The sequence below is a fragment of the Oryctolagus cuniculus genome, chromosome 17 (assembly GCF_051225735.1).
Source record: "Oryctolagus cuniculus isolate XC-2025 breed Fujian yellow rabbit chromosome 17, ASM5122573v1, whole genome shotgun sequence".
Taxonomy (NCBI): domain Eukaryota; kingdom Metazoa; phylum Chordata; class Mammalia; order Lagomorpha; family Leporidae; genus Oryctolagus; species Oryctolagus cuniculus.
In genome coordinates this window covers 59,029,256-59,039,290 of record NC_142883.1, presented here as the reverse complement: position 1 = coordinate 59,039,290, position 10,035 = coordinate 59,029,256, and the positions used below count along the sequence as shown (strand labels likewise).

General features: G+C 43.5%; 1 long non-coding RNA gene across 1 annotated transcript; it reads left to right on the top strand.

Annotated features, from left to right (window-relative positions):
- Positions 1-3,285: 3,285 nt before the first annotated feature.
- On the top strand, positions 3,286-6,196 carry LOC149121255 (uncharacterized). The gene is made up of 2 exons (XR_016224029.1): positions 3,286-3,453; positions 5,798-6,196. It is a non-coding gene; the product is annotated as an uncharacterized LOC149121255 (long non-coding RNA).
- The last annotated feature ends 3,839 nt before the right edge of the window (positions 6,197-10,035 follow it).

Sequence of the window (10,035 nt, the reverse complement as noted above, 5' to 3'; positions counted from 1 at the left end):
TGGAAGCAAAAGTTTAATTTTTGTCTTGAAAGCTATATTCAATTTATAAATTAATTGGTGGAAAGCAGAGGCCTTTCCAGGCAAGCACAGTGTGAAAACACTCTGTTCCATTCTTTCTTCATTCACGTATCAGGAAGGTTTTCTCTTTCCTTAATAGAGATCTTATAATTTTGTGCAAGAGATCTCCAGAAAGCTCATGGACATGTGTATCGAAAAATGTGTAATTGAAAAAAAATTATGCAAAGATTCCAGAAATAGTTTGCAACAAAATGAATTTTTCTTTTAATTGGATTTTCCACTACTTTTTTTTTTCAATTTAGTATTCAATCCTCTATCTTTGATGGAAATGGGACACCTTTATGGGGCATGACTCTTTTGATGGACTGTTGGAAAACTTTTGCTCGTATTTTATTATGATGTTTTTGGTGTTCCCTCATATTAACTTTGTATGTAGGTTTTTACACGGCTTATGGCTTTTCTGAATTGATCTTATCCCATTGTATTTTACTGTCGATTACTGTGGGCATGTTGGAAAATCAACTGATTTTTCTAAATGAGCTTGATACTTCACTCCCTTACTGATCTATCTTGTTTTTCCAGTTTTTCTCTTATTGATTATCCTGTCTTTCACATAGATCATCATAGCACAGGCAAAAACAAAAAGCAAAAAGGTAACACGCCTCTGCTTCCTCTCCCCATTGTATAGCTCTTAATTTTTTAAAAAGTTTTATTGGGCCGGCACTGTGGCGCAGTGGGTAAAGATGCTACCTTCAGTGCCAGAATCCCATATGGGCTCCGGGTCAAGTCCCGGCTGCTCCACTTCCTATCCAGCTCTCTGCTGTGTCCTGGGAAAGCAGTGGAAGATGGCCTAAGTCCTTGGGCCCTTGCACCCGCATGAGAGACCTGGAAGAAGCTCCTGGCTCCTGGCTTTGGATTGACACAGTTCCAGCTGTTGTGGCCATTTGGGGAGTGAACCAGTGGATGGAAGACCTTTCTTTTTCTATCTCTGCCTCTGCCTCTGCCTCTCTGTAACTCTGCTGCTCAAATAAATAAATAAATCTTTTAAAAAAGTTTTATTATTTTTTAGTTAAAAGACAGGCTTACAGAAAGAGAGAGAGAGAGAGAGAGAGAGAGAGAGAGAATCTCCCATCTGCTGGTTCATTCCTCAAATGGCCACAATGGCCAAAGCCGGGACAGACCAAAGCCAGGAGCCAGGAGCTTCTCCAGGTCTCCTACGTGGGTGCAGGGGCCCAAGGACCTGGGCCATCTTCTACTGCTTTCCCAGGCCATAGCAGAGAGCTGGATTGGAAGTGGAGCAGCCAGGACTCAGACGGAATGTCAGCATTGCAGGTGGTGGCTTCACCTGTGGTAGAGGCCTTTGTCTTTTAATTAAACTTGTCTCAAACTGACCTGATTAAAGTGGTGGTAGAGGTCTTTTCAAGGGCAGAAGAAGGAAAAGGGAGGCATCTGTCCTGGGAATGGCTTATAGCAGTGTTTGTTGCCTGCTTGCCTATGAATGCTTCATCTGTGGCTCCTATCTGCTTATATATAAAACTATTTGGTTATATGTAACCATTTTAGATTCTGCTTGGTAGAACAGAGTGTTGGTGTTAACCCTTGCCAGGCTCAGAGGGCTCAGTTCATGCATGGAAAGATAAAATCGTCAGTAACTATGTAGCATGTGCAGTATTATTGTATCAATTTCTGTGGCCACTGTGTTATATTGGAATATCCAATCAAATGTATGCATGTAGCCATGTAAGGGAGACAAAGAGGCTAAAACCATATATAAAGAAATACCCCTCTTTGTTCTGGGCTCAGGCGTTTTGGTAAGAAATTCTACCTGGGCCGGCTGGCGCCGCGGCTCACTAGGCTAATCCTCCGCCTAGCGGCGCCGGCACACCGGGTTCTAGTCCCGGTCGGGGCACCGGATTCTGTCCCGGTTGCCCCTCTTCCAGGCCAGCTCTCTGCTGTGGCCAGGGAGTGCAGTGGAGGATGGCCCAGGTGCTTGGGCCCTGCACCCCATGGGAGACCAGGAAAAGCACCTGGCTCCTGGCTCCTGCCTTCGGATCAGCGCGGTGCGCCGGCCGCAGAGCGCCAGCCGTGGCGGCCATTGGAGGATGAACCAACGGCAAAGGAAGACCTTTCTCTCTGTCTCTCTCTCTCACTGTCCACTCTGCCTGTCAAAAAAAAAAAAAAAAAAAAAAAAAAGAAATTCTACCTGGGCCTTATACTGGCATAAATAAAAAAAGACTACTTCCTGTTAAAAGGCCTTGGTGTCTTGTCTCTGTACACCTGTCCTGCTCCAAACCCGCTACGCCACAGTGCTGGCTCCAAGTTCTTAATTTTTCAATTGCTGTATTGACTTAGTATAACTTCAGGAACATGCCAAATAATAGCTATGACTATAGGTATTTTTTTTCCTGAATTTGCTGGCAAGGACAGCGCTTTTAATTAACTTTCTTAAAAATTATTTCAATAAGCACATTTTTTATTTTTAAGAGGAATTTTAATCACTTAATTATATGAAATGTTGCCAATACTTTTCCAGGCTTTACCAAGAAGACTAATTCTTCTACCTTTCACAAATTATTATGGTGAATCCTTTCAATAGCTTTTTTAGTATTGGGTCATCTGTCTTGGATGGAACCAGTGCACCTTTCACATCAAGCTCTATTTACGGTTCCCTTATGTGTGAATTATGCATTTTTTAGTATGAGCTCTTCCTTGGTCTTTTTGGAGGACATTTATCTTGTTTATTATTGTTGTCAGTGATTGTATCTTGATTTTTAGAAGTTCTTCAACCTACATATTTCACACTTCTCCTACTTTCCCTCCTTCTATAATTAATTTCCCAATTTTTAAGACGCATTAAGATGCAGGCTTTCAAAATTTATATTATTGCTTTTTCTCCCACATGTAAGGGAGAATAAGTAATATCTTTGCCCAACCCATTGCAAGGTGGATGAAGGACACTTCTTTATCAAAGACAGACTCACAAAAGAAAAGCGCAACAGATTGAGCCAAGGTGTTACCTAACACAGGAGCCTTCAGAGACCCAGGGAAAACTGGATTTTTATTCTTAGAGTAGGTAAGGGGTGAAGAGCTTTGTAGAAGAATGATGTGATAAAGTGAGAGGAGCTAAGGGTAATGAAGTGGGGATTAGGGAGTCCAGTCTCAGATTGGCAGGTGCATGGGAGCCACGCTTCCTGGCTGAGCTGGGGATCCTGTGATCACAAAAATAAATGAGTGTTCTCTAGGAGCTGTAGGGATTGGCAATGGTGAGGGAGGAGGAGTCCTAAGACCTGGAGCCAGTGGAATGCACCCAGCTGTTCCCCAAATGCCACTGGCCGTCTCTTTCTAAAAATGGAGTGCTAAGACACAGAGAGGAGAAAAGACATGACTGCCCTCCTTTCGGCTGCTATGTATGGAAGCTTCAGTCATCCCTTGTAGGTGGGTTGTGAGTATCTGGAGGAATCGGTTGCCCTTTGTCTTTTGCAGAAATACTGATCACAGAGAAAGCTTGTAGCCTTCTCAGGTGGTCTAGATTTGCACGCTTTCATGGGGTAGCCACGTTGGCTGTTGTGGAATGTGGCTCTCGTGACTGAGGAGTTGAATAGCTGACTTCATTTAGTTCTAAGTAATTTATATGAATTCAAATACTGTATATTTGTGTGCTACATGTAGAAAGGCAGGTATTTGACATAGTATACTATTTTACATGGCATACTGGGTTAAATAAAATATATTCCTGTAATTAGTGTCTTGGCTCATGGTGTATTTAAAAATATTTGCAAATAAATCTGCCGAGAGTATCAGTGGATCACTCTTTTAAATTGCTGAGTAGTCTTCCATTGCATGAATAACACACTATGTATGCTTATCCATTCATCCCCTAATGGGCAGTGTGTTTGTCTCCAGTTTGGGGCTATTACAAATAAAGGTGCTATGAACATCTGTGTACAAGTCTTCCCAGAGGTGCACATTTCCTTTTCTCTTAGGTAAACACTTAGAAATAATACATCTGGATTCTATGGCAGGTGGACTTTTTTTTTTTTTTTTTTTTAAGCAACTGCCATACTGTTTTTCACCATAAAGCATCCCCACTAGAAGTGTGGAAGCATTCTAATTCTTCCACATACTTGCCATCCCGTGGGATGCCTTTGATTTTAGCCATTCTAAAATCATATAGTAGTAGCTCATTGAAATTTTCAATTTACATTCCTGAATGGCTAATGACATTGCACATTTTTTATTTTTTGGATATGCCTACCCACAACGAGGATATTTTTGACGAACTTCCTGTTCAAATAGTTTGCTCATTTCCAATGGTTTACTTCCTTGTATTTATATATCCCATATTCAAGCTCTTTGCTGGATACACAATCTACAAATTTTTTCCCAGTCTGTAGTTTGTCTTTCTCATCTCTCAAAAGCATTTTTTTTTTAAATTATTTATTTGAAAACCAGAGTTACACAGAGAGAGGAGAGGCAGAGAGAGAGAGAGGTCTTCCATCTGCTGGTTCACTCCCCAGATGGCCGCTATGGCAGGAGCTGTGCTGATCCAAAGCCAGAAGCCTGGAGCTTCTTCCGGGTCGCCCACCTGGGTCAGGGCTTGGGCCATCTTCTACTGCTATCCCAGGCCATAGCAGAGAGCTATGAGTCTCAAACCGGCGCCCATATGGGATGCCGGCGGTTCAGGCCAAGGCATTAACCCACTGCGCCACAGCGCCGGCCCCTCAAAAGCATTTTTCAGGGAGAAGAAGTTTTGAGTTTTGGTGAAGACCAGTTTCTCAATTTAAAAAAAATTATGGGTTAATTTTTTGTGTGTTTTATCTAAGAAATCTTTGCCTAGCCCAAAGGCACAAAATTCTCTCTTTTGGCCATTCTAGAGTTTTATATTTTGCTTTTTTCCCTAGGTCTATGACCCATTTTGAGTTAAGTTTTGCATATGGTGTGAGGTATGGATCAAATATTCATTGTTCCAGCACCATTTGCTAAAACGGACTTCTTTTCTTCACTGAAATTTCTTTTGTGTCTTTGTAAGGAAGTCAGTCGTCCATACATGCTTGGGTCAACTTCTTGTCTCTCTATTCTGTTCTTTTGACTTATTTGTCTATCTTGATGCCAAAACACACAGTTGTTATAACATAGCTTTATAATGTTTTGAAATCAGTTAATGACAACCTATCCAACTCTGTTCTTGTGTTTCGAAGTTCTTTTTGGCTATTCTTTGTCCTTTGTTGTGTCATATGACATCAACTTGGCAATTTTTATAAAATTTGTTGGAATTTTGCTATGGATTGACTTGAATTTGTGAATCAATTTGGGGATAATTGGTGTCTTAATAAAATTGAGTATCCTGACTCACGAACCAGGTACATGAGGGTTCATTGAAAAGTTCATGGAAAATGGAAATAAAGCTAAGTTTATTTTGGTGCACACAGTTTGAAAGTCCATACATAGTTTTTTTATATTATGCATTTCCATGAACTTTTGAATAACTCTGTGTGCATGAGTTTCGAAAACTTTCGTAACAAAATAAACTTACTTTTAATTGCATTTTTCGTGAATTTTTGAAGTGCCCTTTGGTTAAGTTTCTTTTATTTCCTGTCTGCGATATTTTGAATTTCCATTGTACAAATCTTTTATATCTCTTATCAGATTTCTCTATACGTATTTTCAGTTTTTGATGCTACTATGCTAATGGTTTAAGTTTTATTTCTAAGTATTTATTAGTAGCATATGAAAATACATACTTACAAGTAATGCATGGTTCTCTTTGGCTACTTTCAAGATTGTTTTTAGGTTTCAGAAGCTCCACTGTAATGTGTCCTGGCAAGATTTCTTTTGAGGGCCGGCGATGTGGTGCAGTGGGTTAACGCCGTGGCCTGAAGCGCCAGCATCCCAGATGGGCGCCGGTTCAACTCGGCCGCTCCTCTTCTGATCCAGCTCTCTGCTATGGCCTGGGAAAGCAGTAGAAGATGGCCAAGTCCTTGGGCCCCTGCACCCATGTGGGAGACCCAGAAGAAGCTCCTGGCTCCTGGCTTCAGATCAGCACAGCTCCGGCCGTTGCGGCCAATTGGGGAGTGAACCAGCAGATGGAAGACCTCTCTTTTTCTCTCTCTCTCTCTCTCTGCCTCTCCTTCTCTCTGTGTAACTCTTTCAAATAAATAAATAAATATTTTTTAAAAAAGATTTCTTTTGGTTTTATTATATTTGTGGTATGCTTAGTTTCTGAGATCTGTGGGCTCATGTTTTTTTTGCCAAATTTGGGATTTTTTGCCCAATTATTTCTTCAAATCATTTTTAGTCCCTTATTTCCTCTGCAGACAGTTTATTCATATTTTAGGAAGGATTTTTCCTGAACGTTCACCAGAGATATTGGCCCAGGGTTTTCTGGATTTAGCAGACACATCAAAATGTTGCTATCTACTGACTAGGTGGCAGCATACAATATTCGTAAATCATTGTGTTACAAGGAACAAATGATGGGTTTTGTTTCTCACTTAATCTTTTTGGCAGCATCCTGAGGTATAGGATCCAGGCGAAGACAACTATAGAAACAGCAACAGGAAATATATCCTTCTACATAAGCATCTAGGCTCTTAATAGTATAGACTGAAGGAGTTCAACGTGAGGGGTATAGGGGGATAGCTTCTTTCTCCATGCTTACAATTTTACCCAAGTTCAAAATAACGTGTGTTTCTCCCAAATTGAGTTACAATAGGCTCCCCTACTAATTCTTTAGTGCTCCACCACGTACACACCAGAGGGCCTTGCATTGTTGCTTTGATGAGGTATGAGAAAACCGACAAACACACAGGGAACTAACCAAACACATCAATTAAAGGGTGGCTGTTTGTATCACAAAAGAATTCTTTGTGGGACAAAAGGATTACCAGCAGGGGCCCTGGAGACGGCTGCTCTCCTCCTGCATTGCAGTGTGTGTTTGTAGATCGGTTAGGACTTGACCAAGGTGTCCCAGGGTAGAGCATAGAGCTGCTTAAAGACAACTGGGGCCGGCGCTGCAGCTCACTAGGCTAATCCTCCGCCTTGCGGCGCCGGCACACCGGGTTCTAGTCCCGGTCGGGGCACCGGATTCTGTCCTGGTTGCCCCTCTTCCAGGCCAGCTCTCTGCTGTGGCCCGGGAGTGCAGTGGAGGATGGCCCAGGTGCTAGGGCCCTGCACCCCATGGGAGACCAGGAGAAGCACCTGGCTCCTGCCTTCGGATCAGCACGGTGCGCCGGCTGCAGCGCGCTGGCCGCAGTGGCCATTTGAGGGTGAACCAACGGCAAAGGAAGACCTTTCTCTCTGTCTCTCTCTCACTGTCCACTTCGCCTGTCCAAAAAAAAAAAAAAAAAAAAAAAAAAAAAAACAACTGGCCGGGAGGCCCTAGCCGCTGGAAGATCAGTAAACCTAAAAGGCAAAAAGTCTTGGAAATGATAGGGCAAGTCAAGGGCAAAGAGAATTCAAGCACCCAAATTTGTTTTATCCCAGTAGGGGGCGCTCTTATTGGGTCAACAGCACACCTGTATGTTCTCATTCATGGTGAACCAAGGCGGATGCGTCCCCCCCCACCCCCCACCCTCACCTCCGACCCCGGCCACGTGGCTGAACTCTGATATGTCCAGGGTCACCGCTGTGTTTGGCCTCCTTTTGGTGGCGCTTTAATTAAGAGGTAAAATGATCAAAGCGGCAGATGCTTCTCGCCTGAGGACCTGCGTCCGGTTCTATCAAGCAGATGGTCCCAAGCAAGAGGGAGACCTTTAATGAAGAAGCATTTGCAATTCATGAGCATTCCTGATGTCCGTGTCTCTCTCTCTCCAATGTTCTGTGTGTCAGGGGTCCCATTGTGCGGCCTGGGAGCATTGATGAATTGGACAAGCCCCTTCTGGTTCGGGACACAGCCTCATGCTGATGACAATTAAAAATATTATCTCCCAGGAGATCAAGCAAGTCAGCTGCGCAGAGTGGAGGCGACTTCCGCCCTCTCTCTTATCAGCCCAGTGACCTGGCCGAGAGGCACCGTCTGTGTCGCCGGCGCTACCCAGCACGTGCTGTGGCCCAAATCTTTCACTTTGGGTTCATTTTGATCCTTTGTCAGGAGGACGGGCAGGTACAAGCTCTGGGAAAGCTATTATCGGCAGGCTAAAATATTCTGGCCAGAGAGCAGAGAAGTTGAATTCTGCTTTTAACACCCAGTGTGATGCAGGGAAAAAAAAAATCACTCACTCCACACAAACACACACACACACACACACACACACACAATCGCAGAGTCACAGCCTTCATTTTTGTCTATTCAGTAGTTATTGGGAGACTATTCTGGACAGTTAACAGAGAAAGAGGAGTAGTAGCATATGCCCTCGTTATCTCACAACAGAACACCGATAGTCAAATGAGAGAGATGAAAAGACATTATGTACGACAATATTTATGATCGTGGAAGAGCCATTAGGATACAAGGCCAGGATATTATGTCGTGCCCTATGCCCAAAGACAAAATATCATCCTGGGTATAGACACCTCATGGATCAGAACCATAGAGCAACAAGAATGATGGATGTGACTTTACTTTGTTCAGTTTAATGTGCTGTCCCTTTAAAAATTCCTGAACCTGTGACAATCAACATTTCCTAGGAAAAAAGTGTGAAGAGCTGCAAGTCTAAATTCTTGTGCTTTTTCTCGATTGGAACATCAAGGAGATGGCAGAAAAGGAAGTAGGGTGCAGAGTTGGTCCGGCTGAATTAACAGGTGCACCGTCTGCTTTTCTCCCTCTGTCCGAGAAACTCTTCTAGCACCTTCGTCCCCACCTGCAGGAGCCCTCAGCCTCCCACCGTGTCTGAGTTCTCAGTATCCTGGCACTAGGAAAAGCATCCTTCGGGCCAGGGATGATGGGGACTGAAGACCCTGAGAAACCATCTGGAAAACAAATTCACTCTAAGGAATAAATAAGCAGCCTGGCTTAGGTACAGCAGGTTTCGTACCTTGTTTCCTTAGTGCCTACGTGGCTCTAACACGGATGCGCCATGGACTTTAGAAACACTTCTCAAGAACAATACATCTTCCCATTAAATGTACAAGGGGTCTTTTAAAAAATTCATGAATAGCGTTTCTCTATCTGGATTATTTTGTTTATTTGAGAGGAAGGGGGAGAGATCCCATTCGCTGGTTTATTTCCAAAATGCCTGAAACAGCTGGGGCTGAACCAGGCTGCAGATGGGAGGCAGGAACTCAGTCTAGGTCTCTCATGTACTGGAGACATTGCCCACTGCCTCTTCTGTTCTGCCTTGGCAGGAAGCTGGGGTCGGGAATTAGAACAAGGACACAAACCCAGGCGCTCTGATGGGACGTGTGAGTCTTACCTGCGAAGCTCTCACTGGACAATAAAAAGCCATGCATGGACTGAAAAATTCTTCTGCACCAAAGTAAACTTGACATTTGATTTCATTTCCTCACAGACTCTTTGAAGGGCTCCTGTGTCATCACTTGAAGACATAGCCCGATTTCAAAAGGGCTAACATGCAAACCCATGTGTACTTTAGAAAAGGAAAAGGGTTAAAAATTCAAGGATTTTCACAAACCCTTTGCACTGTTATATTGATCTGATGTCATTGCATTCTCACTTCTGTGAGGCAAATTAAAAGACATGGAGAGGGGCTGGTGCTGTGGCGTAGTAGGTAAAGCCACTGCCTGCAGTGCTGGCATCCCATATGGGCGCTGGTTCTAGTCCCAGCTGCTCCACGTTCAATCCAGCTCTCTGCTGCGGCCTGGGAAAGCAGTGGAGGATGGCCCAAGTCCTAGGGTCTCTGCATTCGCATGGGAGACCTGGAAGAAGCTCCTGGCTCCTGGCTTCCAACCCGCATAGCTCCGTCCCTTGCAACCAACTGGGGAGTGAACCAGTGGATGGAAGACCTCTCTCTCCTCTCTCTCTGCCTCTGTATAACTCTGACTTTCAAATAAATAAATCAATCTTAAAAAAAAAAACAGGGAGAAGAGAGCAAGGGGTTATTTATAAAGCAGAACAAATAA